Consider the following 12,461-nt stretch of genomic DNA (forward strand, 5'->3'; position numbering starts at 1 on the left):
TACTAGCTTTTGATAGCATTTAATCGAAAATCATAGCATTTATTGTGTTTTCTGCTTTTCTGTAAGAAAACTTGAAAAAAAAAAAAAAATATCCTTGCTTTCCATACTTTCCTAAACTAGTGTTCCAGAGACCAGATTTTGCTGATCCCTGGGCTTTGTCTTGGTTCCTGTTTTCTCCATTTTCCTTGTTTGGTCAAGGGGTAGTTTCTTTACTCACTAGTGGGAGTAGGGAGTACTGAACTGCCTGTTTGTCCTCAGAGGAGTGGTTTAAGGCAGTAACTTGTAGTTTATTGGCCATTTTGGGTCATTTCCTGTCTTTTCCAGCCCCCTGCTATAAAGCACGTTTTGGCGGGCTTTTCCAGCTATTGAGAACTCAGCACAGCTCCTCGTGGTGGCCAGCAGTGTTCCTCTAGCAGCAGAGACCAGAAAAGACTACCTTTCCAGATTTTAAGTATTTTTCTTGGCTTTTTCGACTTTTTGTGCCTTTCGACTACTGTTTCTGCTTATTTTATCAAAGTTTGCACTGTTTTTCTGTGTTTATAAGTTAAAACTGTTTACTGCACTTGCTAGTTTAAGTTTTGCCTAAAAGTTAAACTACAGGCTAATACACTCAAGTGTACTAGCTTTTGATAGCATTTAATCGAAAATCATAGCATTTATTGTGTTTTCTGCTTTTCTGTAAAAAAACTTGAAAAAACAAAAAAAATATCCTTGCTTTCCATACTTTCCTAAACTAGTGTTCCAGAGACCAGATTTTGCTGATCCCTGGGCTTTGTCTTGGTTCCTGTTTTCTCCATTTTCCTTGTTTGGTCAAGGGGTAGTTTCTTTACTCACTAGTGGGAGTAGGGAGTACTGAACTGCCTGTTTGTCCTCAGAGGAGTGGTTTAAGGCAGTAACTTGTAGTTTATTGGCCATTTTGGGTCATTTCCTGTCTTTTCCAGCCCCTGCTATAAAGCACGTTTTGGCGGGCTTTTCCAGCTATTGAGAACTCAGCACAGCTCCTCGTGGTGGCCAGCAGTGTTCCTCTAGCAGCAGAGACCAGAAAAGACTACCTTTCCAGATTTTAAGTATTTTTCTTGGCTTTTTCGACTTTTTGTGCCTTTCGACTACTGTTTCTGCTTATTTTATCAAGTTTGCACTGTTTTTTCTGTGTTTATAAGTTAAAACTGTTTACTGCACTTGCTAGTTTAAGTTTTGCCTAAAAGTTAAACTACAGGCTAATACACTCAAGTGTACTAGCTTTTGATAGCATTTAATCGAAAATCATAGCATTTATTGTGTTTTCTGCTTTTCTGTAAAAAAAAACTTGAAAAAAACAAAAAAATATCCTTGCTTTCCATACTTTCCTAAACTAGTGTTCCAGAGACCAGATTTTGCTGATCCCTGGGCTTTGTCTTGGTTCCTGTTTTCTCCATTTTCCTTGTTTGGTCAAGGGGTAGTTTCTTTACTCACTAGTGGGAGTAGGGAGTACTGAACTGCCTGTTTGTCCTCAGAGGAGTGGTTTAAGGCAGTAACTTGTAGTTTATTGGCCATTTTGGGTCATTTCCTGTCTTTTCCAGCCCCCTGCTATAAAGCACGTTTTGGCGGGCTTTTCCAGCTATTGAGAACTCAGCACAGCTCCTCGTGGTGGCCAGCAGTGTTCCTCTAGCAGCAGAGACCAGAAAAGACTACCTTTCCAGATTTTAAGTATTTTTCTTGGCTTTTTCGACTTTTTGTGCCTTTCGACTACTGTTTCTGCTTATTTTATCAAAGTTTGCACTGTTTTTCTGTGTTTATAAGTTAAAACTGTTTACTGCACTTGCTAGTTTAAGTTTTGCCTAAAAGTTAAACTACAGGCTAATACACTCAAGTGTACTAGCTTTTGATAGCATTTAATCGAAAATCATAGCATTTATTGTGTTTTCTGCTTTTCTGTAAAAAAAAAAACAAAAAAATATCCTTGCTTTCCATACTTTCCTAAACTAGTGTTCCAGAGACCAGATTTTGCTGATCCCTGGGCTTTGTCTTGGTTCCTGTTTTCTCCATTTTCCTTGTTTGGTCAAGGGGTAGTTTCTTTACTCACTAGTGGGAGTAGGGAGTACTGAACTGCCTGTTTGTCCTCAGAGGAGTGGTTTAAGGCAGTAACTTGTAGTTTATTGGCCATTTTGGGTCATTTCCTGTCTTTTCCAGCCCCCTGCTATAAAGCACGTTTTGGCGGGCTTTTCCAGCTATTGAGAACTCAGCACAGCTCCTCGTGGTGGCCAGCAGTGTTCCTCTAGCAGCAGAGACCAGAAAAGACTACCTTTCCAGATTTTAAGTATTTTTCTTGGCTTTTTCGACTTTTTGTGCCTTTCGACTACTGTTTCTGCTTATTTTATCAAAGTTTGCACTGTTTTTCTGTGTTTATAAGTTAAAACTGTTTACTGCACTTGCTAGTTTAAGTTTTGCCTAAAAGTTAAACTACAGGCTAATACACTCAAGTGTACTAGCTTTTGATAGCATTTAATCGAAAATCATAGCATTTATTGTGTTTTCTGCTTTTCTGTAAAAAAACTTGAAAAAACAAAAAAATATCCTTGCTTTCCATACTTTCCTAAACTAGTGTTCCAGAGACCAGATTTTGCTGATCCCTGGGCTTTGTCTTGGTTCCTGTTTTCTCCATTTTCCTTGTTTGGTCAAGGGGTAGTTTCTTTACTCACTAGTGGGAGTAGGGAGTACTGAACTGCCTGTTTGTCCTCAGAGGAGTGGTTTAAGGCAGTAACTTGTAGTTTATTGGCCATTTTGGGTCATTTCCTGTCTTTTCCAGCCCCTGCTATAAAGCACGTTTTGGCGGGCTTTTCCAGCTATTGAGAACTCAGCACAGCTCCTCGTGGTGGCCAGCAGTGTTCCTCTAGCAGCAGAGACCAGAAAAGACTACCTTTCCAGATTTTAAGTATTTTTCTTGGCTTTTTCGACTTTTTGTGCCTTTCGACTACTGTTTCTGCTTATTTTATCAAAGTTTGCACTGTTTTTCTGTGTTTATAAGTTAAAACTGTTTACTGCACTTGCTAGTTTAAGTTTTGCCTAAAAGTTAAACTACAGGCTAATACACTCAAGTGTACTAGCTTTTGATAGCATTTAATCGAAAATCATAGCATTTATTGTGTTTTCTGCTTTTCTGTAAAAAAACTTGAGAAAACAAAAAAAATATCCTTGCTTTCCATACTTTCCTAAACTAGTGTTCCAGAGACCAGATTTTGCTGATCCCTGGGCTTTGTCTTGGTTCCTGTTTTCTCCATTTTCCTTGTTTGGTCAAGGGGTAGTTTCTTTACTCACTAGTGGGAGTAGGGAGTACTGAACTGCCTGTTTGTCCTCAGAGGAGTGGTTTAAGGCAGTAACTTGTAGTTTATTGGCCATTTTGGGTCATTTCCTGTCTTTTCCAGCCCCCTGCTATAAAGCACGTTTTGGCGGGCTTTTCCAGCTATTGAGAACTCAGCACAGCTCCTCGTGGTGGCCAGCAGTGTTCCTCTAGCAGCAGAGACCAGAAAAGACTACCTTTCCAGATTTTAAGTATTTTTCTTGGCTTTTTCGACTTTTTGTGCCTTTCGACTACTGTTTCTGCTTATTTTATCAAAGTTTGCACTGTTTTTCTGTGTTTATAAGTTAAAACTGTTTACTGCACTTGCTAGTTTAAGTTTTGCCTAAAAGTTAAACTACAGGCTAATACACTCAAGTGTACTAGCTTTTGATAGCATTTAATCGAAAATCATAGCATTTATTGTGTTTTCTGCTTTTCTGTAAAAAAACTTGAAAAAACAAAAAAATATCCTTGCTTTCCATACTTTCCTAAACTAGTGTTCCAGAGACCAGATTTTGCTGATCCCTGGGCTTTGTCTTGGTTCCTGTTTTCTCCATTTTCCTTGTTTGGTCAAGGGGTAGTTTCTTTACTCACTAGTGGGAGTAGGGAGTACTGAACTGCCTGTTTGTCCTCAGAGGAGTGGTTTAAGGCAGTAACTTGTAGTTTATTGGCCATTTTGGGTCATTTCCTGTCTTTTCCAGCCCCTGCTATAAAGCACGCTTTGGCGGGCTTTTCCAGCTATTGAGAACTCAGCACAGCTCCTCGTGGTGGCCAGCAGTGTTCCTCTAGCAGCAGAGACCAGAAAAGACTACCTTTCCAGATTTTAAGTATTTTTCTTGGCTTTTTCGACTTTTTGTGCCTTTCGACTACTGTTTCTGCTTATTTTATCAAAGTTTGCACTGTTTTTTTCTGTGTTTATAAGTTAAAACTGTTTACTGCACTTGCTAGTTTAAGTTTTGCCTAAAAGTTAAACTACAGGCTAATACACTCAAGTGTACTAGCTTTTGATAGCATTTAATCGAAAATCATAGCATTTATTGTGTTTTCTGCTTTTCTGTAAAAAAACTTGAAAAAAACAAAAAAAATATCCTTGCTTTCCATACTTTCCTAAACTAGTGTTCCAGAGACCAGATTTTGCTGATCCCTGGGCTTTGTCTTGGTTCCTGTTTTCTCCATTTTCCTTGTTTGGTCAAGGGGTAGTTTCTTTACTCACTAGTGGGAGTAGGGAGTACTGAACTGCCTGTTTGTCCTCAGAGGAGTGGTTTAAGGCAGTAACTTGTAGTTTATTGGCCATTTTGGGTCATTTCCTGTCTTTTCCAGCCCCCTGCTATAAAGCACGTTTTGGCGGGCTTTTCCAGCTATTGAGAACTCAGCACAGCTCCTCGTGGTGGCCAGCAGTGTTCCTCTAGCAGCAGAGACCAGAAAAGACTACCTTTCCAGATTTTAAGTATTTTTCTTGGCTTTTTCGACTTTTTGTGCCTTTCGACTACTGTTTCTGCTTATTTTATCAAAGTTTGCACTGTTTTTTCTGTGTTTATAAGTTAAAACTGTTTACTGCACTTGCTAGTTTAAGTTTTGCCTAAAAGTTAAACTACAGGCTAATACACTCAAGTGTACTAGCTTTTGATAGCATTTAATCGAAAATCATAGCATTTATTGTGTTTTCTGCTTTTCTGTAAAAAAAAACTTGAAAAAAAAAAAAAATATCCTTGCTTTCCATACTTTCCTAAACTAGTGTTCCAGAGACCAGATTTTGCTGATCCCTGGGCTTTGTCTTGGTTCCTGTTTTCTCCATTTTCCTTGTTTGGTCAAGGGGTAGTTTCTTTACTCACTAGTGGGAGTAGGGAGTACTGAACTGCCTGTTTGTCCTCAGAGGAGTGGTTTAAGGCAGTAACTTGTAGTTTATTGGCCATTTTGGGTCATTTCCTGTCTTTTCCAGCCCCCTGCTATAAAGCACGCTTTGGCGGGCTTTTCCAGCTATTGAGAACTCAGCACAGCTCCTCGTGGTGGCCAGCAGTGTTCCTCTAGCAGCAGAGACCAGAAAAGACTACCTTTCCAGATTTTAAGTATTTTTCTTGGCTTTTTCGACTTTTTGTGCCTTTCGACTACTGTTTCTGCTTATTTTATCAAAGTTTGCACTGTTTTTCTGTGTTTATAAGTTAAAACTGTTTACTGCACTTGCTAGTTTAAGTTTTGCCTAAAAGTTAAACTACAGGCTAATACACTCAAGTGTACTAGCTTTTGATAGCATTTAATCGAAAATCATAGCATTTATTGTGTTTTCTGCTTTTCTGTAAAAAACTTGAAAAAAACAAAAAATATCCTTGCTTTCCATACTTTCCTAAACTAGTGTTCCAGAGACCAGATTTTGCTGATCCCTGGGCTTTGTCTTGGTTCCTGTTTTCTCCATTTTCCTTGTTTGGTCAAGGGGTAGTTTCTTTACTCACTAGTGGGAGTAGGGAGTACTGAACTGCCTGTTTGTCCTCAGAGGAGTGGTTTAAGGCAGTAACTTGTAGTTTATTGGCCATTTTGGGTCATTTCCTGTCTTTTCCAGCCCCTGCTATAAAGCACGCTTTGGCGGGCTTTTCCAGCTATTGAGAACTCAGCACAGCTCCTCGTGGTGGCCAGCAGTGTTCCTCTAGCAGCAGAGACCAGAAAAGACTACCTTTCCAGATTTTAAGTATTTTTCTTGGCTTTTTCGACTTTTTGTGCCTTTCGACTACTGTTTCTGCTTATTTTATCAAAGTTTGCACTGTTTTTCTGTGTTTATAAGTTAAAACTGTTTACTGCACTTGCTAGTTTAAGTTTTGCCTAAAAGTTAAACTACAGGCTAATACACTCAAGTGTACTAGCTTTTGATAGCATTTAATCGAAAATCATAGCATTTATTGTGTTTTCTGCTTTTCTGTAAAAAAACTTGAAAAAACAAAAAAATATCCTTGCTTTCCATACTTTCCTAAACTAGTGTTCCAGAGACCAGATTTTGCTGATCCCTGGGCTTTGTCTTGGTTCCTGTTTTCTCCATTTTCCTTGTTTGGTCAAGGGGTAGTTTCTTTACTCACTAGTGGGAGTAGGGAGTACTGAACTGCCTGTTTGTCCTCAGAGGAGTGGTTTAAGGCAGTAACTTGTAGTTTATTGGCCATTTTGGGTCATTTCCTGTCTTTTCCAGCCCCCTGCTATAAAGCACGCTTTGGCGGGCTTTTCCAGCTATTGAGAACTCAGCACAGCTCCTCGTGGTGGCCAGCAGTGTTCCTCTAGCAGCAGAGACCAGAAAAGACTACCTTTCCAGATTTTAAGTATTTTTCTTGGCTTTTTCGACTTTTTGTGCCTTTCGACTACTGTTTCTGCTTATTTTATCAAAGTTTGCACTGTTTTTCTGTGTTTATAAGTTAAAACTGTTTACTGCACTTGCTAGTTTAAGTTTTGCCTAAAAGTTAAACTACAGGCTAATACACTCAAGTGTACTAGCTTTTGATAGCATTTAATCGAAAATCATAGCATTTATTGTGTTTTCTGCTTTTCTGTAAAAAACTTGAAAAAAACAAAAAAATATCCTTGCTTTCCATACTTTCCTAAACTAGTGTTCCAGAGACCAGATTTTGCTGATCCCTGGGCTTTGTCTTGGTTCCTGTTTTCTCCATTTTCCTTGTTTGGTCAAGGGGTAGTTTCTTTACTCACTAGTGGGAGTAGGGAGTACTGAACTGCCTGTTTGTCCTCAGAGGAGTGGTTTAAGGCAGTAACTTGTAGTTTATTGGCCATTTTGGGTCATTTCCTGTCTTTTCCAGCCCCCTGCTATAAAGCACGTTTTGGCGGGCTTTTCCAGCTATTGAGAACTCAGCACAGCTCCTCGTGGTGGCCAGCAGTGTTCCTCTAGCAGCAGAGACCAGAAAAGACTACCTTTCCAGATTTTAAGTATTTTTCTTGGCTTTTTCGACTTTTTGTGCCTTTCGACTACTGTTTCTGCTTATTTTATCAAAGTTTGCACTGTTATTCTGTGTTTATAAGTTAAAACTGTTTACTGCACTTGCTAGTTTAAGTTTTGCCTAAAAGTTAAACTACAGGCTAATACACTCAAGTGTACTAGCTTTTGATAGCATTTAATCGAAAATCATAGCATTTATTGTGTTTTCTGCTTTTCTGTAAAAAACTTGAAAAAACAAAAAAATATCCTTGCTTTCCATACTTTCCTAAACTAGTGTTCCAGAGACCAGATTTTGCTGATCCCTGGGCTTTGTCTTGGTTCCTGTTTTCTCCATTTTCCTTGTTTGGTCAAGGGGTAGTTTCTTTACTCACTAGTGGGAGTAGGGAGTACTGAACTGCCTGTTTGTCCTCAGAGGAGTGGTTTAAGGCAGTAACTTGTAGTTTATTGGCCATTTTGGGTCATTTCCTGTCTTTTCCAGCCCCTGCTATAAAGCACGTTTTGGCGGGCTTTTCCAGCTATTGAGAACTCAGCACAGCTCCTCGTGGTGGCCAGCAGTGTTCCTCTAGCAGCAGAGACCAGAAAAGACTACCTTTCCAGATTTTAAGTATTTTTCTTGGCTTTTTCGACTTTTTGTGCCTTTCGACTACTGTTTCTGCTTATTTTATCAAAGTTTGCACTGTTTTTCTGTGTTTATAAGTTAAAACTGTTTACTGCACTTGCTAGTTTAAGTTTTGCCTAAAAGTTAAACTACAGGCTAATACACTCAAGTGTACTAGCTTTTGATAGCATTTAATCGAAAATCATAGCATTTATTGTGTTTTCTGCTTTTCTGTAAAAAAAAAAACAAAAAAATATCCTTGCTTTCCATACTTTCCTAAACTAGTGTTCCAGAGACCAGATTTTGCTGATCCCTGGGCTTTGTCTTGGTTCCTGTTTTCTCCATTTTCCTTGTTTGGTCAAGGGGTAGTTTCTTTACTCACTAGTGGGAGTAGGGAGTACTGAACTGCCTGTTTGTCCTCAGAGGAGTGGTTTAAGGCAGTAACTTGTAGTTTATTGGCCATTTTGGGTCATTTCCTGTCTTTTCCAGCCCCCTGCTATAAAGCACGTTTTGGCGGGCTTTTCCAGCTATTGAGAACTCAGCACAGCTCCTCGTGGTGGCCAGCAGTGTTCCTCTAGCAGCAGAGACCAGAAAAGACTACCTTTCCAGATTTTAAGTATTTTTCTTGGCTTTTTCGACTTTTTGTGCCTTTCGACTACTGTTTCTGCTTATTTTATCAAAGTTTGCACTGTTTTTCTGTGTTTATAAGTTAAAACTGTTTACTGCACTTGCTAGTTTAAGTTTTGCCTAAAAGTTAAACTACAGGCTAATACACTCAAGTGTACTAGCTTTTGATAGCATTTAATCGAAAATCATAGCATTTATTGTGTTTTCTGCTTTTCTGTATGGAAAAACTTGAAAAAAACAAAAAATATCCTTGCTTTCCATACTTTCCTAAACTAGTGTTCCAGAGACCAGATTTTGCTGATCCCTGGGCTTTGTCTTGGTTCCTGTTTTCTCCATTTTCCTTGTTTGGTCAAGGGGTAGTTTCTTTACTCACTAGTGGGAGTAGGGAGTACTGAACTGCCTGTTTGTCCTCAGAGGAGTGGTTTAAGGCAGTAACTTGTAGTTTATTGGCCATTTTGGGTCATTTCCTGTCTTTTCCAGCCCCCTGCTATAAAGCACGCTTTGGCGGGCTTTTCCAGCTATTGAGAACTCAGCACAGCTCCTCGTGGTGGCCAGCAGTGTTCCTCTAGCAGCAGAGACCAGAAAAGACTACCTTTCCAGATTTTAAGTATTTTTCTTGGCTTTTTCGACTTTTTGTGCCTTTCGACTACTGTTTCTGCTTATTTTATCAAAGTTTGCACTGTTTTTCTGTGTTTATAAGTTAAAACTGTTTACTGCACTTGCTAGTTTAAGTTTTGCCTAAAAGTTAAACTACAGGCTAATACACTCAAGTGTACTAGCTTTTGATAGCATTTAATCGAAAATCATAGCATTTATTGTGTTTTCTGCTTTTCTGTAAAAAACTTGAAAAAAAAAAAAAAATATCCTTGCTTTCCATACTTTCCTAAACTAGTGTTCCAGAGACCAGATTTTGCTGATCCCTGGGCTTTGTCTTGGTTCCTGTTTTCTCCATTTTCCTTGTTTGGTCAAGGGGTAGTTTCTTTACTCACTAGTGGGAGTAGGGAGTACTGAACTGCCTGTTTGTCCTCAGAGGAGTGGTTTAAGGCAGTAACTTGTAGTTTATTGGCCATTTTGGGTCATTTCCTGTCTTTTCCAGGCCCCTGCTATAAAGCACGTTTTGGCGGGCTTTTCCAGCTATTGAGAACTCAGCACAGCTCCTCGTGGTGGCCAGCAGTGTTCCTCTAGCAGCAGAGACCAGAAAAGACTACCTTTCCAGATTTTAAGTATTTTTCTTGGCTTTTTCGACTTTTTGTGCCTTTCGACTACTGTTTCTGCTTATTTTATCAAAGTTTGCACTGTTTTTCTGTGTTTATAAGTTAAAACTGTTTACTGCACTTGCTAGTTTAAGTTTTGCCTAAAAGTTAAACTACAGGCTAATACACTCAAGTGTACTAGCTTTTGATAGCATTTAATCGAAAATCATAGCATTTATTGTGTTTTCTGCTTTTCTGTAAAAAACTTGAAAAAGCAAAAAAATATCCTTGCTTTCCATACTTTCCTAAACTAGTGTTCCAGAGACCAGATTTTGCTGATCCCTGGGCTTTGTCTTGGTTCCTGTTTTCTCCATTTTCCTTGTTTGGTCAAGGGGTAGTTTCTTTACTCACTAGTGGGAGTAGGGAGTACTGAACTGCCTGTTTGTCCTCAGAGGAGTGGTTTAAGGCAGTAACTTGTAGTTTATTGGCCATTTTGGGTCATTTCCTGTCTTTTCCAGCCCACTGCTATAAAGCACGTTTTGGCGGGCTTTTCCAGCTATTGAGAACTCAGCACAGCTCCTCGTGGTGGCCAGCAGTGTTCCTCTAGCAGCAGAGACCAGAAAAGACTACCTTTCCAGATTTTAAGTATTTTTCTTGGCTTTTTCGACTTTTTGTGCCTTTCGACTACTGTTTCTGCTTATTTTATCAAAGTTTGCACTGTTTTTCTGTGTTTATAAGTTAAAACTGTTTACTGCACTTGCTAGTTTAAGTTTTGCCTAAAAGTTAAACTACAGGCTAATACACTCAAGTGTACTAGCTTTTGATAGCATTTAATCGAAAATCATAGCATTTATTGTGTTTTCTGCTTTTCTGTAAAAAAACTTGCAAAAAACAAAAAAATATCCTTGCTTTCCATACTTTCCTAAACTAGTGTTCCAGAGACCAGATTTTGCTGATCCCTGGGCTTTGTCTTGGTTCCTGTTTTCTCCATTTTCCTTGTTTGGTCAAGGGGTAGTTTCTTTACTCACTAGTGGGAGTAGGGAGTACTGAACTGCCTGTTTGTCCTCAGAGGAGTGGTTTAAGGCAGTAACTTGTAGTTTATTGGCCATTTTGGGTCATTTCCTGTCTTTTCCAGCCCCCTGCTATAAAGCACGTTTTAGCGCGGAGTTGCCACTGTTGCACACTGTTGCACACTAGGGCAGCGCCGGTTAAGCAGGTTTAAACTATTCGGGCTACCTAAAGTCCACTCTTCAAATTTTCCCTTGAAACTACCTTCCTCGACCTATACTACTCATCTAATCAGCGTATCCTATAACTAAAAAGATCATCTCTACTTGACTCTAAGTAGACTATTCTCTATCTGTTAAACCTAGCACTTGCTCCTACAGTACTTATTACCTTGATACGGCACTCTTATAGATAGCACCCCAAAAGGCAACCCCCATTTCTCGGTCACCCACATCCCCGGAATCTTTTTAAAGTTTTTGTCTATCCTTCTAGCATGTCGAGGGATCAGTTGCTAGTGTCATCTCCTGCTCAGCTGGTGAACCTGGGAATATTGAGGCAATGTTACAATTGCCTCATGTACACAGACAACCCTCTCCTCCTCCCACAAAACACAAATACATGCGAGAGATGCAACTATCACGGCCAAACTGGAGGCTGAGCTCTCTCAACATAGGACTGGCAAGACCAGTCAGGAGGGGAAGGTTACCACACACACTATAGACCCAGTCTCACATAGTACCATTACAACCTCAAATCATACACATAAACACACAAAGACATACTCGGAGGCTCTGATCAAAAATCTACCAAAACAGCAGAGGCCACCAAAGCAGACACCCAAAAAACCACCACCTCAGAACACAACACCTGCAACACATAGACCTCACAGTCAGAGTGTCAAACAGTCACAGCCCTTAAGGCCAAACACAATGCCAGACACACTAGTCATTGGTGACTCCATAGTCAGACACACTGATGTCCCGCTCACCAGACTGAGTAAGGAGAAGGTCACAGTAAGCTGTCTGTCGGGCGCTAGAATCCGCCACATAACGCAAGCACTCAGGTCTCTCAACAGCAGGTACAAATATGACTCAGTCATTGTCCACGCTGGTGTAAACGACCTGAGGCGTACCTCCTTGGACTACATGAAAAGAGACATTGAGGAGCTCTCTGATTATGTAGCCCAGGCAGGTATGACCCTGACCTTGAGCAGTATCCTACCTTCACCAAGAATGATGCCACAATACAGAGATAAGATGATCAGCTTTAACAATTGGCTTAAACACTGGTGTCATTCAAAGGGGATCCAGTATCTGTCTGCCTGGGATGACATGCTGGACAAGCCACGCTGCTTCAAGAGGACGGCTTGCACCTGTCACCCTGGGATTCGGATATTGGCAAAGGCTCTTGCCACCCCATAGTGCCTTTTTAGGCAAGGCTCAAATTCTAAACCTACCACCCTAGAACACAAAAAGGAAATAAACTAAGGGTAATGCTGCTCAATGCCAGAAGTCTAAATCTCAAAATGCACTTTTCGAGGCCCTTCTCAGTATGGAGAACATCGATGTCTGTGCTGTGACAGAAACCTGGTTCAAGGCTCCTGAGAGCACCCCAGCGCTATCAGGTTTTACCTCATATCATGCGTTCCGCCCCAAAATCAGGAAAATACCAAGAAAGGAGGGGGGGTATCCATATTCATCAAGGACACCCACACCTCAAGACTGGTGGCAACGCATGATGCATCGGAGACCATCCAGGTGCAATTAACCGTAGGCAAGACTGCTCTGCAAATAGTAG

This window comes from Protopterus annectens, chromosome 8.part0 (genome assembly GCF_019279795.1).
Source record: "Protopterus annectens isolate FY-2018-M chromosome 8.part0, PAN1.0, whole genome shotgun sequence".
Lineage (NCBI taxonomy): Eukaryota > Metazoa > Chordata > Ceratodontiformes > Protopteridae > Protopterus > Protopterus annectens.